Here is a 6,427-nt window from a genome sequence, read left to right on the forward strand (position 1 = left end):
GGAGGAGTTCCAGCCAATATTGGTTTCAGGATCTTAAAGGGTCCTCGTAAGATGATGGGCTGCTGTCGTATAATTCTCTCGGCTTCCTGTAAGGCTAGGTTAACCACAAAGAGTCCTTTCTCCCAAACTGAATACCGTTTTTCAGCATCCTTAAAGCTACGCGAGAAAAACCCTATAGGACGAGTAGGCCCTTCAGGGCCACGCTGCCACATGTGTATAGATAACCCATGAATTGCAAAACCCCATTCTATGTGGAGTGGGTCTGTTGGATGTATCGGCCCTAAGGCCTGGTAAATCCCTGCTTCAAAAATTAATAATTTCAGAGCCTCTTCATGGACAGGTGTCCAGTCCCAAGCAGTTCTTTTAAGGGTTAAATCATATAAAGGGCGAGCTATGATAGAAAAGTCAGGGATGTGTTTTCTCCAAAACACTAGCAAGCCTAGGGCATGCTGCAATTCTTTCTTATTTTCAGGCATTTTTACTTGTTCGAGGGTGGACAAGGTTTCGGGTGGTATACACACAGTCCCTCCTTTCCACCAGATACCTAAAAATTTTACTTCAGGTGATGGGAGTTGCACCTTTTCGGCAGGAATTTGGAGCCCTAAATTCTCTAAGTGACTAATGATTTCTCTCTGGGTTTGCCCCACCGCAGTGGTATCTGGTCCTCCAATTAGCACATCATCAATATATTGATATAGTTTTACTCCATCTTTAGGAGTGATCTGATTTAGTTCCTGGGCTAATGCATAGTGAGCAATGGTTGGTGAGTGGCAACAGCCTTGGGGAAGCCGTGTAAATGTATATTGTACACCTTCCCAGGTAAAGGCAAAGCGGTCCCTATCTGCTTCTTGCAAGGGAACCATAAAGAACATGTCTTTCACATCAATGGTTGCTAAAATCTGGTGACCCTGTTCTTGTATGGTTGCAATTAATTCTGCTATATTGGGGACTGCAGCTGTTAATGGGCCAGTATTGGCGTTCAAGCGTCGATAGTCAATTGTCAGTCGCCACTTCCCATTTGGCTTGCGGACTGGCCATACTGGGGAATTATAGGGTGAATGCGTAGGAATAACTATCCCCTGTTCCCGTAACTCAGTTATCACTGAAGTGATCTCTTCCCTTGCTCCCAAAGGCAAAGCATAAGGTTTGACATTAACTATTTTTGAAGGGGGGAGAGTTGGTGCAGACTGCAAAAGCCTCACAGAGATTGCAGGACACCCAAATTTCCATTCTCTTCCCTTAGAGTCTACCCATGACTGGCCCTTTAAGAGGTCAAGTCCTAGAATATTGGTGGGTAGAGGACCTAGTATCATAGTAACCTCAACAGGGGACGAATCCCCTGGCAGCCAGCATTTAACTTTAGCTGTCGGCTGCGGTTGGGAGCTTCCGAAAACGTCTGTGACCCATATCTGCTTCTTATCTGCAATTATTCCATTGCGGTTAGCAACATCCGCCCGGAGTGCTGACATCTGAGCACCCGTGTCAACTAAAAAGTTACTGGGGTCTTAAAGGGACCAAGGGGAAAAGTAATCAACAGGTCTCCTGTCTTATTTTCAGTGAGCCTCCTTAAATAAACCCACTGGCTGTCCCCCGGCTCACTTACTGGGGACGGCCTGTCTAGTTTCCTGTCCTGCGGACAGTAATACCTTTCTCTGGGGCAGTAGGCGTTTGGGGAGTGGGAGTTGCCAGCAACTGCGGATTCGCCCCTTTATAGCCTCGAATGTCTAACTCAGTATGGGGAGGCTCCTTGTTCTTGTCTTTCCACCCTAGGACCAACTTTTCTAGGACAGAGGTGGGCATGCCATCCATCACATCCCGGGGAATTCCCTTTTCTATCCCTTCTGCCCACAACAACTTCTGCTGACCCCCATACGGCTTTTTGGTGTTTACAGTCTTAGATGGGGGAGGTCGGCCAGGTCCTTCTATTCGGCGGATAGCAGGCTTAGCCCTGCTTTCTTCCCTTGTGAGACCCATTCTCCGGCCATAGTTAATCAATTCCTTTGCCACTTCTCCCCAGGTCAGGGCCCCTCCTGCATTCCGCCTGCCTCCTCTAGGTGCTATCGCATCACGTAATCTATCCTGCAGCTGGACAGCATATAATTTCAAAGAATCTGGTAAACCTCGGATTAGAGGAGTCATTCTATCGGGATTGGCATTTAACAACATCGGAGAGGGCTGTTGTGGCACTAATCGCCTATCATGCATTAATTGGAGACAAGCAGTTTTCTGTAAGCTCTCAGTCAACTGAATTATAGAAGGGGTGTCTATCTGTGTTGGTTCTCCTCGTTCCATTTGGTCTATTCCCCTTGCCCAGTAAGCTGCCCGCTGCGTCAGAGACCATGGTTCCCTAGGATCATTGGTACTTAGGAACACTCCAGGCCCCCAATATCCTTGGGCTTCATCTTCTGACAATAAAATCCGGTTGCCACCAGTTAATGACACCCTCCACACATATTCTGTTTCGGTCTCCTTTGCTAGTCGGATATACTTTTCCTGAATTTTAGATAATTCAGTGGCGGAATATGGTATCGTCTTAATGGTCACGTGTGGTGCTCCGCCATTTTGGCCATTGTCTATGGTTTCTGTTTTAATTAATGGCCTCATTGCTATCTCTTCATCCTCAGGGTAAAAAACTTTTCTGGTACCTTCTAACTCTTGATTTGGGTATAAAGATTTTTGCTGTTTCACCTGAACTACCTCTAGACCTTGCAGGTCTAAGTCCGGGTCAGATTGTTCATCCACCTCGGCTCGTAAAATTCTTTCCCGATCTAATGCATCAGACAAGGCAGCATGAAGCCGCTGTGTTGTATTACGCTCAGCAGTTAATTGCTCTTGCAGGACTCAAACTAAATCCTGCAGGGACTGAATCTTCTCCTTATCTGCCTGCTTAGCTCTCATTGTTTCCTGTCTGTCTTCCTGGGCTGCTACGAGTGCGGCCCCTAACACTGCAAACACTACAGCCTTCCCTTTTCCCGGGCGAAACCTGCCTTCTTTTGCTAGCTTCTCAATTCTTCCTACAATGGCTTTTGAGTCATGCCAGTGGTCTTGTGCCCAGGCTACTCCTTGTGGGGAAGGGCGGGCTTTATATGCAATTAGCTTCTCTAAAACAGGGGAACAGTCAGACACAGATATTTCCTGGGTCACCATGCCTGCCACTGCTCGGATCTCTCCCGACTTATTGTTGAGAGATCCTTCCCAGATCCCCCCCGTCCGTTCTCCGGGTGGAGGTCCGGTATCCCGTTAGAATCTCCCTTCCAACAAGGGAAATCCCCTATAGGCAGTTAGCCTCTCTAAAACAGGGGAACAGTCAGACACAGATATTTCCTGGGCCCCTGTGTCTGCCGCTGCTCGGATCCCTCCCGACTTATTGTTGAGAGATCCTTCCCAGATCCTCCCTGCCTGTTCTCTGAGTGGAGGTCTGGTATCCCGTTAGAATCTCCCTTCCAACAAGGGAAATCCTGTCCATGATGCCAATTAAGATGTCGCGTCCCAAAGTTGGAGCGACTCAGGTTCGTGGATTTCCTTTGTCAGAATTAAGGTGAAACGACACCAGGGGAGTTCAAACAACAATCAACATTTATTCAACCTAGATAACCTTGCCCAAGTACAAGTGAACTTATCAATATGAACCTTGCAACATGTCGTTAAGCCGCTGTTTGAGAAGAGAAGGGAAGTATAGAAAAATGAAATGGAAAAAGGAACATGAAACTGTCAGAAGGAGAGCCCTCCCGTTGAGTCACAAGGTTCAGAGCAGACCCCCTTGCTTTCTAGACTCCTTCTCAGAGAGGAGCCCAGGGGCGGCTAGATCCACTCCTAGTCTCAGACTTGGTCAACGGTTTATGTTTAAAAGGATGAGGTGTAGGCACTGTGGAAAAGAGAGAAGGAGAAGAGGGAAAGAAAGAAAGAAAGAAAGAGAGAAGGAAAGGGTTTCACCAGTCCTGGGTCCAGCGTTGGTCCAGCCAGCGTAGAGATCCAGTTCCAGAGGGCGCGTGCTGAGAACTCGTTCTCCCTTCTTTTATAGCGTGTTAGTCGATGGTCTCGACATGCGCAGTCCCATTCCCGGGGTTCTCTGGAATCGGTCGGAGAGCTTTGGGGGGGGTTCATCGCAGAGTTGCCTCTCTTTTTCTGCTGGCATGACCGCTTAAGATAGAAGCACAGTCCCATCCTCCGTGGGGCCTCCTCCTCCAGGCGCATATGCTGTGCTCCTTCTCCTGGTCACTTAAGATAAGGAATTGCGGCTTTGGAGAAGCGCGGTCCCACCCTCCGTGGGGCCCTCTCCTCCGGCCACATTGTCCTGTTCACAAAACTCCAGCATTTTTACAGAGGCCGTTTTCTCCACCAAAGTTCTTTAACGAATGTTTGAGACATTAACTATAATTTGTCAGACCGTCATAGTGGTACTCCTATTAAGGGTAGGACTCGGCTATGTCCGGAGGTTGACATTTGGGTACAAATCCAACAATCACTTTTGCAGAATATTTGAGCTATATTTTGTGTTAAGATTAAATGGAAGTTCTGATCCTAAGATGACATCTGGCACACTTGACTCATTGCTACCACAATTGTTGCGGGAGCATAATCATGGACTCAATGACAGATCAATGTGATCATAGTTGAAGACCCTTTACTAGAGCATCAGACATCATTTTATACATTGGTTACATCCGTACATGCGTTTAGCTATTTTACTATTGGTTATACACATTATTCACGCACTGTCCACGCGCCTAGTTACACTTCATGATTGGTTATATCAACACTGTACACGCGCATAAACATAAGACATAATTGGTTATACTAACTAAAACATGCGAAACTTGTCTCAGTCTAATTGGTCAAGATAAACTGTCGAATTGAGGTTCTTTGTGCCAAGTTCCCTTTATCGTGGAATGCGCACCTGTGTTCTTCTAATTGGTATCTTTCTTTTTTTGTCTTCTTGTTTATTCTGTTCAAGGCCTTCTAAAGGCGTCTGGAATGCTCTTGTGACCGTTAGCTAAATATGTTCCCACAATTCCCCCTTTTTTGTTTTCCGTCAATTAACACAGCCTTACTTGATCTATCAATTAATTTTTAAACACATTGCAATATACAAGTGTCCTGGGTTCAGCTGGGATAGAGTTAATTCTTACAGGAACCTGGGAGGTGGGGGGGCATAGCCGGGGCAGCTGACCTGAACTAGCCAAGGAGCTATTCCATACCATGTGACATCATGCCCAGTATATATATGAAGAGTGGGCCGGGGGGAGGGTTCTCCTGCTCTCTCTCTCGACTTTCGGTGGGGGAAGTGGCGGAGCGTGGGGTCCCGGGTGGTGAGCAGTTGCACTGTGCATCACTTTTTTTGTATACTCTTTCATTAGTACCGTTGTTGTTGTTGTAACTTTTTTTGCGTTGTCCCAGTAAACTGCCCTTATCTCAACCCTCGAGGTTCCAGTTTTTTTTTTCTTTTCTCTCCTCCGTCTCCCCCCTATCCCACCGGAGGGGGGCGGGAGGAGTGAGCGAGCGGCTACGCGTGGTCCTTTGTTACCGGCTGGGCTGAAACCACGACAGTCCTTTTTAGCGCCCAACGTGGGGCAGGAAGGGTTGAGATAACGACAGATCTGGCTAGAGCGTGTTGAAACAAATTTGTCATACGCATTCCTTATATTAGATAAATAGATGTTAGTCACAATGTTAATTAATTTGTTTACATGGTGGTGTTTTGTAAGTCCTTATATGCTCTATGTATTGCCTGTAGTTACGTTTCTCACCTCTGGGAGAGTGATTGGGATTATCATTTTGCTGTACTGGGCAATGTCGACTTGTGAAATGATTACATCACTGGTCATGAGGTTAAGCTGGTATCTGAATGAGGCAGTGATATCATTTCCATACTTTGGGCACCTTCTACCGGATTTTATTGGTAATTACAGCCAATCCATGGGGAAGTCAGGGGGGGATACTTCCCCCCGTCCGTTCACCTCCCTTCTCTCCTTCCGACTAATTACAACAGCTTTTGAGAACTTTGAATATCCTTGGGATGCACAAGCCAGTGTGCTGTTAGTGCTATGCCTCCTGAATATGTTTCAGGTCTTGTTTAGGGCTACAAAAAGGCTCTTTAAGAGTACCACCCAGAGATCTGCCCCAAAGCTGGATATTCATGGGTGGCACGGCATGTGGGAGGATATGGGCAGGTATCTAGAGAACTTCTCACCCCCAGTGGCTTGGAAGTTCACTCTCGAACAACTACAGAACCCTCATGAAGTGGTAGAATATTTGAAAGAAAAATGCTGTGGCTATTCCAAAGACGTACAACTCGCTGCACTGTGCTGGGCCCTGGCCAGTATCTACCAAACACTGCTTGATATTAGGCAGCACCCTCAGGGAGAAAAGGGGGAAAAGATGGAAAACAGGACAGCGGGCACCGTGGCTACCCCAACCCCGACAGCAG

This window comes from Aquila chrysaetos (genome assembly GCF_900496995.4).
Source record: "Aquila chrysaetos chrysaetos chromosome W unlocalized genomic scaffold, bAquChr1.4 W_unloc_2, whole genome shotgun sequence".
Lineage (NCBI taxonomy): Eukaryota > Metazoa > Chordata > Aves > Accipitriformes > Accipitridae > Aquila > Aquila chrysaetos.